Source organism: Nannobrachium achirus (assembly GCF_963921795.1).
Source record: "Nannobrachium achirus genome assembly, chromosome: 23".
Taxonomy (NCBI): domain Eukaryota; kingdom Metazoa; phylum Chordata; class Actinopteri; order Myctophiformes; family Myctophidae; genus Nannobrachium; species Nannobrachium achirus.
The window spans coordinates 45,492,561-45,505,567 of NC_137830.1; the positions used below are offsets into that span (position 1 = coordinate 45,492,561).

The 13,007-nt window shown below is 43.0% G+C and overlaps 1 protein-coding gene across 1 annotated transcript in view; it reads left to right on the plus strand.

Annotated features, from left to right (window-relative positions):
* The first annotated feature begins 3,460 nt into the window (after window positions 1–3,460).
* cdk17 (cyclin dependent kinase 17) overlaps window positions 3,461–13,007 on the plus strand; it is a 58,915-nt gene continuing 49,368 nt past the window's right edge. Inside the window, exon 1 of the mRNA XM_080754175.1 lies at window positions 3,461–3,703. The gene's annotated coding sequence lies outside the window, so the exon portion shown is untranslated. The remainder of the gene's footprint in view (window positions 3,704–13,007) is intronic.

Here is a 13,007-nt window from a genome sequence, read left to right on the forward strand (position 1 = left end):
AGTGGGTTTGAATCCACCGTGGTGCATCCGGCTTTGTTGGGCATTATACAAACATAGTTGGGCTGTGTTTGTGGAGGGAAGTCGGGCGGGGAGGGCGATATTGGTCATTGCCCGTCAGGGCCGGATCTAGCCTTTAGCACTTGGTGGGGCAGGAAGAAATGATAGGGGGTTCACCTCCAGCCCATGCCGCGAAGCAGCGTGGGCGGAAAAAACACCCGAAAAGCATAGAAAACTAAGCATTTTGGCACACTTATAGGCTACCCATAACACGCAATACAAACAACAGGTCTTACACCTATCTATCTCTCTCTCTCTCTCTAATATCTTATCGGTTTATCTATCCATAGTTGTAGCATAACATTTCAAATAGTTTAATATTTTTGAAATTTTAGATTTGTGCATGCCATCATGATTGGTGGGGCAGACAGGGCATTTAGGGGGGAAATGCCCCCCCTTGCCTATGCCTAGATCCGGCCCTGTTGCCCGTACTCCTACAGGCTGGTGCGGCACCTGTAGGGATTGTTGGGCGGAGGAGTAGGACGAAGGCCCTACATACTTCCGGTGGGGGCTCCTCACTGGCTGGTGAGTCAGTAGGACTGTTGGACACAACAGCAGTGACAACACAGAAATGTGTGTGGGGCGGAATAAATTGGCATGGCGACTAAATTGGGGAGAAAAAGGGCGTTTAATACAATTGTCTACTCACTTTTTAAGTGCATGTCCTTGAGCAAGACAGTCTGACACCCCAACTCAAACCCTAATACTCCCTTTCACATCACCAAGGTTCTAATGCTTTTCTTTTGAGTGAATTTTACTGCTGGGAAAACAAATCAATACGTTTCAAGATCTAAATTAATCATAAATCACATCTGGCCACCCAGAGGCACCTATAGTATTCCAAATAGGGCCAAATGGCTTACTGTTGTAGACAATGGCAACATTTGTGGAGAGAGTAAATAATCAGGATCCTTTAAAGCCTTTTCTCAGAACAACACATATTAACAAATGTCATGAAGTAGTCGGCTTGTGCAAATGTGTAGGTGTTATAGTAGGCTACCCAACAACATACCATGTAACAGCTTGAGAAACAAATGTGTGCTCTTTTTAGAATTAGAATTACTCTGTTACAAGTAAAATCCCTGTATTCAAAATTGTAAAAGTACAAAAGTATTGGCATCAACATATAGGCCGACAAATCAAAAGTAAAATGACTCATTATGCAGTGTCCCATTTCATGAATTTTCAAATGTATAAAATATATAGGCATACACAAATTAATTCTGCAATCCTACAGAATTGACATATGCATGTACATTTGGATGCAAAGAATGAGTTGTGACAAAACCTGTGTTATACAGGTTTTTTGTATGGTGTAAACAACAATAATAAAACTAGGCTATATAATCTGTGTTAATATAATAAGTGGCCAATTAAATATGATACATTTTTTGTTGTTTATTTGGGCAGTTGGACAGTTTTGTTAAATGCCATAGGCTAAAAAAAGGATTCAAAATGATTAACAGCATATTTTTCATTTCGTTAGCCAGCAGCTGTTGTCTGGTTATTGGTGTTCTAGTGTGCGTGCGTGCGTATGTGCGTGTGTGTGCATGTGCGTGTGTGCGCGAGAGAGGGGTAGCCTAGATGTTACATTTTAACATCTAGGCTGCATAATTGCTGACCATTTACAATGCATGGACACATTGGACAGACTGTGAAAGGATAACGTTATTTATTGCTGTAAACCAGTGGTTTTCAACCAGTGATCCAGGGACCACCAGTGGTCCTTGGGGGGGGGGGGGTTCCAGGTGGTGCTGGTCCCCAGCTAAATGATGGAGAGTTGGTACCAAATGGACCCTTAGAGACTTTAACTCTTGAGAGCGTAAAATGAAACCATATGGACCTGCAAAGCTCTCAAGAGTTAAATTATTGTTAAACTAGAAGCAGTGCTCTTCCGAGCACAGGTCTCCACCAGGCCAGGCGTCCTGGTGGTGCTACTGTATAATAGGCCAATGTAAAAAGGGTGGCATGTGTTCTTCACCTATAGACCTTTCATGGCTATTGGACGCTGCATGCATGATTTGAAGCATTGTTTTCCAAAAATGTGTATTGCTAAAGTCTACCTGCTGGTGGCGCTATAACAGGCCAATGTGAAAAGGATAGCATTTGTTCCTTGACATATTGGGAATATGTGTGGCAAATTTCACGGTAATCGCAAGCTGCATTGATGATTTAAGGCATTTTGTTCAAAAACGGAGCAATCCTGCAAAGTTTGGAAGCTAATATTAGCCAATCAGGATGGAATATGAAAGATCAGATGGAGATTCAGACTGGATCACATGACTATAGAGATACTGTGTACCGATTTGTGTTATTTTTGGAGAAGATCTGAAGGAGTAATATCCAAAAATGTGTTTTACATAAGTCAGCCCAAAGGTGGCACTATAAAAGGCTGATGTGAAAAATGCAGGGAAAGGGTTTTTCCCTTTTCTCTAGGGAGTGCGCTTACAAAGTTTGAAACTGATCGGTGGCGTTATAGGTAAAACCACAAATCGGCCTGTTATAGCGCCACCATGAGGCTGATTTCAAAAATTTGAAGTGGCATTTCTTCCTCGACCTAGTGGGAACATGTGTGCGCGATTTCATGATAATTGCACTTTGCGTTTAGGATTTGAGGCATTTTGTTCAAAACGGCCCAATCCTGCAAACTTTGGAAGCCAATCTTAGCCAATCAGGATGGAATATGCAAAATCGGAAAGATCTGTGTCAATCACATGACTGTCGAGATACTGCCTACCGATTTGTAGGATTTTTGGACAACATCTGTAAGAGTAGCACAGAAATGTGTTTTGCAAAAAATCGGCCTCATGGTGGCGCTAGAACAGACCCATTTGAAAAACGTGGGTCAGAGGTTCTGAATTGGCATCCAGGGAATGTGTGTGCTCACTTTGGCAGCGACCGGGCCAACGGTGACTGAGATTAGGTGGTAACAAACTGCGAGGACGCACGGACGCACGGACGGACGCACGCACGGACACACGGACGGACGAAGGGGAAAACATACTCTCCCCCATGCCTTCGGCTGGTGACAACAAATGATATGAGAAGGGTTGAAAACCCCTGCTGTAAAGTAAACTGTAAAAGGTTCAGGTTGATCAGCACCTGTCCTACGCAGTCAGTATGTTACTCTTATTTTGAAGTCAAGTCGCTCTTATTATGAAGTCCAGTGACCGGAAGTTAAATGCTTATCTACGCAGGTCTGACTTGACGAGCGTGTTTAGAATATGATAGAAAGTGACGGAGCTGTGCAGTTGGCCTGGTAGCAGCACCGCTTACTGACTAGAAGCGGAGGAGGCGTCAGAATGCGGGCAGCCACAGCCTGCACCCCTCCCGACTCATATGTCGACACTATCCTCTTGTCTTGTGGCCACTCCAAACTTGCGTCCTGCCAAAGAAAGAAGAAGTGAGGTTTCGGGGCCGGGGTGGGGATCTTATTCCGAGCCGTGCGGGGGAGCATTGCTTTTGATATTTGTACCGTGAAAACGGCGTTCTTCTTCATCATCCTGGGAGAATATCGTTAACCGGATCGAGCAGGGAGCCGAGCTTGTGCTTTTCTCCTTCGGTGGGTGGAGAAGCAGAGAGACGGGCATCCGGGCCTCCGAGGGAAGGTCTGGAAGTCGGCTTGAAACAACGTTCATCTTGTAAGGTATTGAGCTGAGACTGCATTGCCTTTATTTAACCCTTATTCCGTTCCGTCTGCGTCGTTAGTGTTAATAAAGCTCCTGCGTGAAATGACAGCACAGGTAAAGTGAAACTATGCTGTTTTTTTGTTTGTTTTACAGTAGCGTCTCTTTTCTCTGCGATTAATACAATATCTGCCTGCATGCATGGTGGGGTATCTTGCGTTGTCTGTAGTGTGAAATACCGTTTGATTTATAACAGAATCGAAAACGAAAACCTCTGCGTATAGCGTACGGCTGCTGACCTATATCCTAGTACGCACCTTTTATTTTGACAACAACACCTTGATATAGGCTACCATACCCAGTTGTCAACACCTTACTTGGCCTACACAGGAAAAACCATTTAGTGGTATAACTACTGCGAGTGCACACATGGAACCAAAGGGACATTTGGTCCTATAATTCTACACTCTCAAGAGTTACACATGGATCTTTACTGTTTTAGCCAAGGAGGATTCATTATCCTGTTGTTAGTCTAGACTCTGTTGTAGTTGTAGGCATTTCTTTCAGGCATATTCATAATTGGCAGGCTTATATTCATTCATTCGGCTGCATATGTCTGACATTTTACACAAGTGTGCACCAGCCCTCCAGCTAGCTTTAAGCAGATGATAATCTGTTCTGATTGCCATTCAATATGGGAAACAGCTGCGCATATTTCATTGAGCTGATGACACTGCTGGTAAATATTATAATACTGAGTGTGGCTGACTGTCTGGACTGTCATTACTTGTAAAATGACCAGTTAATTAAATGAAATTTACCTAGATGTAGAATTCTGACCCACATGGATCAGCAGGTAAAACAATACTAGCCATCACCAGGGTTGAACATGAAGCTATGTTGTTTTCGAGCATGCGTTTTATTTTTACTACTAGTCTAGTATATCACAATGTTATTTTACCAAATACCTCAATATCGATATTGTGACAATATTGTGGGGATGGCTGGTGCTTTCACACGTTACAGTAGTGTTGATAAATAATCATCAGTAGACCTACTGCTGCCTATACCTGTATAATAACTAAGAACAGATAGAACCTGGCAGTATGATCAGAAAATCACACAACTACCTGTAAAGCAGCCAAATACCAGAAAAGGCCAACACGTATGATATATCCCAATATTACTATATCCAAAATCCCAGATGATTTGTCTCATGTCATGATGATGTGCTCATATCAATATCCAACACTAGGTTGAGTACTTGACAGATGACACCTGCTGGAGCTGTGTGCATGTGTTAAGAAGACATCAAATTTACATGAAGCTTCCGCTGGACTTGAATCTTTTGATTGATTGAATACTTTATTAGCTTTTCGCATAGGAAAATCACATGACAGTACTGTTCAGATATTCTGTATGTTCTACACTGTCCTTGATTTGGGAGTGTGTGTGTGTGTGTGTGTGGGGGGGGGGGGGGGTATTGTTCAGGTTACCTCTCTCCCAATGGCCTGCGGCACTATTGACCCACATTGAGAACCAGGCTGTTGGTCGTGCAAGTGTTCCTCCTGGGACAAGCTAATTATACTGACCCAAACCATCTTCCTTCTCCCTCTGTTGACACTCTCCCTCTCTCCTCGTTACATCAGCCTCAGCACTATGACATTCCCATAGCACCAGGCCATATCATGCCTTTCATATTGATCATTCTGTGCATTAGGAGGCCTCTTGAGATAAAAGCATGTGTGCTTTTTGTATCCATACGTGTATAGGCGTGCTCTCTCTCTCAAACACAGACAGACACACACACACACACACACACACACACACACACACACACACACACACACACACACACACACACACACACACACACACTAGAAATAGAGCTATCGTCTACTGTAGGTACTCATGGGAGAAGAGGGCTCTTGTTCCTAGTTGTAAATCCCAGTCTTGGGTGATGGTGTTGATAATGCATGGCACAGACTAAAAGGCACTCATCATCCTGTCATCTGCCACCCACTGTGCCGTTGCCATTTCTCCACTCTCTCCATCCTCTCTGACACAACTAGACTCCCTCTATTTGTTCTCTGCCTCTTAGAGTCTCGACAATGATTTGTGTTCAGAGGCCCTTTATTCAGTGTCTTTCAGACTCTGTGTCCATCGATTTGTGTCTGGCAGTGTCCTCGCCTCTCTCTGTCATTGTCTCCGCCAGGCCGTCTCTGGCCGTCTGTCCGTAAACAGCTAATCTCCGGCACCGTTGGCCTGAGCAAAGCGAAATTGACCACACACCAGAAAAGAACCTCAGCCCCAAATCTTTCACATGGGCCTGTTATAGCGCCACCAAGAGTGCCAATTACTCCTATTGATTTGGTCCAAACATCACGCAAATCGTTACACAGTATCTCTATAGTCATTAAACCAAACAGGTATTTCAGATTTTTCATATTCCATCCTGATTGGTTAAGACTGGTTTCCAAAGTTTGCAGGATGCAGCAGTAGTGGTCCGTTTGGAACAAAATGCCTCAAATCATGAACACAGCATTCACAAATCAAGATGTGATGTGACATGTGTACATTAATATAAAATAAGGCATATAAATTTAGTAGATAAAAAAATCGATTTGATTAGTCCTAGCGCGATTATTTGATTAATCAAAAAAACAGAATAATCCCTAATGATAGTTCCAGCCCTACTGTCATTTCCAAGCGGTATGATACTTAAATTGTCTCTTAAGAGAAAAGACATTCAGGCAACCTCCTAAACAAGACATTCTGGTGTTGTGAGGAATCCCAGCCCTACCAATTAAGCATCACTTTCCAAAAATGTAGCCATCGGCATTCTCAGCATCCCTCTCTCTTTCCATTGTCACATGAAAAATCTCGTCCCACATTCCACACATCGGCTTATTGCAGTTCACAAATAGCTTTGCTCAGTGGCAGCGTGTCGCTGTTACTACATGACACCCGACTCTAAGCCTCACCCTAACCCTAACCTCTGTGGAGTGAGTCGCTAACCCTCCGGTCGAAATGATGGTCGTTCGAAAGAGCGCGATTTTCCTTTGCTGGTCGTTCGAAAGAGCGTGATAGTAAGGTTTTGCTTTTTTCCTTTGTTATGAAAGGCAGGCACTAGGCATATTGTGTTTATGGAAATATGACATCAGTCACATGCTGGAATGTGTCTCAATGGAATAAATATGACAGGATAACAAATACGTGTGCCACTGCCAAGTGCCAACCCAAAGAATTGTTGAAATATCGGTAATATCTGGTGTCGCCGAACGGGTGGTGAAAAAAGAAAAGCTGATCTGAGCACCCGTAATGTACATGTTATTATTTAACCAATGAAAGATATTAACAAGAGCATGACTAAATGATGATTAAATTAGATTTCCTTCCATTTCCTGATAAGTAGCGGTTTTGGATACCCTGACAGTGAGAATATTATTTGTTCTGTTCGGTATGCTAGGCTGCTGTAGAGAAAAAAATATCTCTGCATTATATCTGGAGACCCTTAGCGCGAAGATCACCATCCCAAAACACTGTTGCCATTGACGATGATGCCAGAAGCTCTGTCTCTTTCCTTTTGGTCTCTCATCTCACACGCTCCTCTCCTTTTATCAGTGTGTTTTTCTTCTCGCGTCAGCTCCAGAAGTCCTTGTTATGTGGTTGTAGCGCTGTGTCCACAGGCCATACTATTTTATGTAACTCCCACACTTATGAAACGCTACATTGATTGGGCCGGCCATACATGCATTCAGAGAGAGAGAGAGAGAGAGAGAGAGAGAAGAGAGAGAGAGAGAGAGAGAGAGAGAGAGAGAGAGAGAGAGAGAGAGAGAGAGAGAGAGAGAGAGAGAGAGAGAGAGAGAGAGAGAGAGATGAGAGAGAGAGAGAGAGAGAGAGAGAGAGAGAGAGAGAGAGAGAGAGAGAGCATCCTTAATTTGCTTTCTCTTTCTCTCTCACTCTCACTCTCTCTCTGTGTGTCTCGTTGAGTTAGCATTTCTTTGGTTTCCAAAGGAAGAATCTCTGTCAACCTCTCTGTGCTACAGTGTACACAGTTTTCTGATGTGTAATGTAAACTGAAGGGTTAAAGTAATTGTTGTGGAAATGTGAAATGTGACAGGTGGCTATTGGAATGCTCTCCACGGCTGTCACTCTTTTTTGTGAGAGGTGGGGGGAACTGGGAGAACGAAGGGGTGAAAAGGAGGCCTTTTAGACATAAAATAATAGTGTTCTACTGTTAGGAAGTGTCTCTGGGCCATTGGGGGTGTAATTTTAGGTTAAGTAGTAATTATGTCTTCTTATTTTGTCAGGACCTAGCTAATTCTAGGGCTTTATAATGAGTATAATTATTGTGACACAAGCCACCCACTCCCGTGTGCATACACAGACACAAACACGCACGCATGTGTGTACATACTGACACACAAATATGGACACATAAATGCATGTGCCCACAGAAAGTCACTGAAAGAGTTCTCAGAGCGAGTGTTGTTATTTGTTCCATTTCTTGCACCCTCCCTGTCAGTGTTGATGACACAGGGGTAAAGGTTTCTGTTGGAGACTGGGGTTTGATTCCTCCATGGTGCCTCCAGCCTGGCTGGATGTTCCAATGCACTTGGGGAGGGCCATCTCTTGTAACTCCTGCCAGGATGGCTGTTCCTCCACCCGCACATTATGCCCTTCCAATTAAAATTTCAATTCAGAGGAGCTTTATGGGCATGAGAAAACATACGTTTACAATGCCAAAGCAAGTGTCAAAATAGTGAAACTCACTTTCATCACTGTCGGATGAAAAGAAGTGCCAGCGACTCTTGTGTATATTGGAGGAGATACAACCTCCCTAAAGGCTGGCTCTACTTGCGAGCCAGTGTTGCACACCAAAAATAGCCGATCTACAAGCTCACAACGTGTCGTGCTGCGGCTATTTTTGGTGCACGACACGCCGGCGTGCAATGCAACCGAGTATAACTCGGGTCTTAACCAACTGTAGGGGTAAGCAGCTGTGACAGGGACTGTACAAAAACATGGGGCCAAGAGCCAATTGGCAGTAACGAAATTGTGGAGAAAATGAAACGACAACAACTAAACGGTTAATTTAAAAAAGTGTCCCCAGCTGTTTGAATGGATTGCTCTCAGCATGGAAGGAGATGTGGAGGAAGGTCTGGCATAGTGCAACATCCCTTCCCTAGCTAAAAGAAAAAACGGGACAGCATGTCTCTAATAGCATACACGAAGGAGTTAGCATTTAGCTTGAAATGGCAGTGCAGAGGGGAAAGGTTTAATGAATGACCACCCAAAGATGTTTGCTGCTCATGCACAGTTCGACATGACTCCTGCCATGCACCAACAGCTGTGCTCTCAATCCCTGCGTAGGCATGCGTCATTCCTGCGTGTTGTGAGCGTGCTGCATGCTGTCCGCACACATGCAATCTACGCCAGCTCCTGGGATACATTTATAGATGCGATTATAATTATGTTTATAACCCTGGCCACCCCTACCCTATCTCCACCCTAAAACCTCCATTTGCATAACACACACAGGCAAGAACATTCAACAGTCTCTGCTGTTGATGGCCGACTGAGTTGTACCCACACTATTGGTGAGAATGTATATTTATACACAATACGCACATACAGTCATATGAACACAGGCATGCTAATGATGGGGGCTATGTCAGCCATGAAAGGAATGTAGAGACGGGGGGGCTTGGTGTATGCCGGTGTCAGTTTGTCTGTTTCTCTCTCTCTCATGCCCTCTGAACACGTTCTGTTTCTAGTGTCTGCCTCTGTTTCTCTCTCATACAGACAGTCTGGCCAGTGGTAATAGATGCTAAAGGCAGAATGACTAATCTGACTATTAAGCATCATGTCAGCTGTGCAGACTGAGTCTGTGACTGTGTTTGTCTGGTTAAGTTGTCTGTGGTTGAAACACACACACACACACACACCTATTGTCAGCTTCCTTCCTGCCAGTACAAGGAGTGAATTGAGGTCATACAGCAATAAAGCAATTCTAACAAGCCGAGTGCTGATGATGAGGATGTACTGTATGTGTGCGTTTGTCTTTGTACACTAGACAAAGCCGGTCTTTTATTGTATGAACGTGATGTCAGCCGGTATGAATGCCTGGGGTGTCGAAAGGGATATTTGGTCTCGTAGGAGGCCGCAGGGGGATAAACTTTCGCTTCCTTGGAAAGCGTGAGGCGAGCGGAGTGATGAACGGGTTGGGGGGGGGGGGGGGGGGGGGGGGGGTCTTGAGGGAGCTTGATGGAGTCGAGCCCGGTGACCCCCTACAGCGGTCTGAAGAGAGGCATTGTGAGAACTGGAGCAGTCCCATTGGACTGGGCCCAGATTGTGAGTCACACCACCACCAACTGGGTACCATGCACAGACCAGCCCTGTGTGTGTGTGTGTGTGTGTGTGTGTGTGTGTGTGTGTGTGTGTGTGTGTGTGTGTGTGTGTGTGTGTGTGTGTGTGTGTGTGTGTGTGTGTGTGTGTGTGTGTGTGTGTGTGTGTGTGTGTGTGTGTGTGAGAGAGAGACTGGGTGGGGGAATGCATTAGCCTAGTCTTTGTTCAATCTTTCTCTCCCTCCCTCACTTTCTCTCTCTCTCCCCTCAATTAAATTCAATGGGGCTTTATTGGCACAGCAATCATTCGTTTACATTGCCAAAGCAAGTGTGAAATAAAAACAAATGTTTGTTGTTGCTGTCGGACCGAAACCATCTCCATATTTCAACCTTTTTATATTATTATTATAATTTTTTTTCTTTTTGTAAATGAATGTCCTACTCCATCATACAAGAGTGTCACTCAAAATGTCTAGAGGGGTTGTTGTGGCTGTGAGCTTGTAGGTCAGTTTTAAAACGATAACGGTAATTAAAAGGAAGGTTTTCTTTTTTGGACAAGGTTTCCACCGGACAGCAACGTAGTACAACTAGAAAAATATTGTTCCTTCGAAACAATTGTGGGCTCGCTTCAAGCCAGAAAACAATGGCTATAAAAGTAAAAAATGTCAAGATCGCAGGCAGTGCTCTCTTTGACGTTACTGACGTCAAAGATTTGTCCATTTTGTTCCAAAAATGTGTTGTGCAAAAGTTGACCCGCTGGTGGCGCTATAACAGGCCAATGTAAGAAGGGTGGTATCTGTTCCTTGACCTATTGGGAATGTGCTTGCAAGATTTCACGCACATTGCAGGCTGTGTTCATGATTTGAGGTGTTTTTGGCTTTGGTCACTTTATCGCTGCTTGCAGCTATATTCATTATTATTATTTTTTTGTGTGTGTGCACTTCATAGGCATATTAGATAAAGGTCCTCTTCATAGGCATATTAGATAAAGGTCCTTAGATTGTGTGTAGAATGTTTCATGCAAATTGCAAAAAAAAAAATCCTAACGGGTTTAAGCGTTTCACAAACTGCTCAAAATGATATAGCGCCCCCCTTTGGCCAATTGGGGTAAGATTGGTTTTAGTGATATTTGGACTAACACTCTACATCTTTGCCAAATGCCATGAACATGTTACTTTGCATGTATGATTTAGAGGCAGAAGAATAATTTGCATAAAACTGCAATATTCATTGAATTTATTTTAAAAAGCATGTTTAAATTTTAAAGAAATCCGATCTGACAGATCTTTAGATATTGGTCCAAAGTTCATGTAAAAAAAGGTTTTGTGGACGTGACGCGAAAATTCCAGATTAAAAGCGGGTTTAAGCGTTTTACAAACTGCTCAAAATGGCGGAAAATCTAAGGGCGGAGCTTACTTAAAAAAGACACAGATGTCTTCTGCTTGAGTCAAAGCACGCGTGTAAGCAAGTTGCATGTCTTCAAACGAAACGAGGCATGACTTATGCCCGTTTAAAGTTTGAATTTTCAAACGCTTTGTATAGCGCCCCCCTTTGGCCGATTGGAATAAAATTGGTTTCAGTGATACTTTGACTAACCCTCTACATCTTTGCCAAATGCCATGAACGTGTAACTTTGCATGTATGATTTAGAGGCCGAAGAATAATTTGCATAAAACCGCAATATGGATTGAATTATTAAAAAAATATATTTCACTTTAAAAGAAATCCGCCGAGACTAGTTTGACCGTATTGGTCCAAAGTTCATGTGAAAAAAGTTTTATGAGCGTAACGCGAAAATCCCAGGAGGAGATAGATTTTTACTGTTTTTCATATAATTCCAAATTGTGGGAGATCTAAAGGTCAAAGGTCAAAAGTCAGAGCGTAAAAGTTGTTCGGCAAGAGGAGACGCATACGTGTATACAGGTTTCATGGCTGTACGTATATCAGAGCATGAGCTATACCTGTTCAAAGTTCGCACTTTCGAAGGCTTCCTACAGCGCCACCATTTGGCCGATTGCTGTAAAAAATAATAGCACACTTCGCCACTGTAAGCTGGAACACATTGATGTTTTTATTTTCATTTTCTGTCTAAGTATGTAGGAGTAGAAAGGAACCGAAGTTTTGAGGAGAACTTGATATGACGGTTAGATATTGTCACTAGAAAAATATTGTTCCTTCGAAACAATTGTGGGGCTCGCTTCAAGCCGGAAAACAATGGCTATAAAAGTACAAAATGTCAAGATCGCAGGCAGTGCTCTCTTTGACGTTACTGACGTCAAAGATTGGTCCATTTTGTTCCAAAAATGTGTTGTGCAAAAGTTGACCCGCTGGTGGCGCTATAACAGGCCAATGTAAGAAGGGTGGTATCTGTTCCTTGACCTATTGGGAATGTGCTTGTAAGATTTCACGCACATTGCAGGCTGTGTTCATGATTGAGGTGTTTTTGGCTTTGGCCACTTTATCGCTGCTTGCAGCTATATTTATTATTATTATGTTTTTGTGTGTGTGTGCACTTCATAGGCATATTATATAAAGGTCCTTAGATTGTGTGTAGAATGTTTCATGCAAATTGCAAAAAGAAATCCTAACGGGTTTAAGCGTTTCACAAACTGCTCAAAATGATATAGCGCCCCCCTTTGGCCAATTGGGGTAAGATTGGTTTTAGTGATATTTGGACTAACACTCTACATCTTTGCCAAATACCATGAACATGTTACTTTGCATGTATGATTTAGAGGCAGAAGAATAATTTGCATAAAACTGCAATATTCATTGAATTTATTTAAAAAAGCATGTTTCAATTTTAAAGAAATCCGATCTGACAGATCTTTAGATATCGGTCCAAAGTTCACGTAAAAAAAGTTTTGTGCACGTGGAGCGAAAATTCCAGAATAAAAGCGGGTTTACGCGTTTTACAAACTGCTCAAAATGGCGGAAAATCGAAGGGCGGAGCTTACTTAACAACGACACAGAT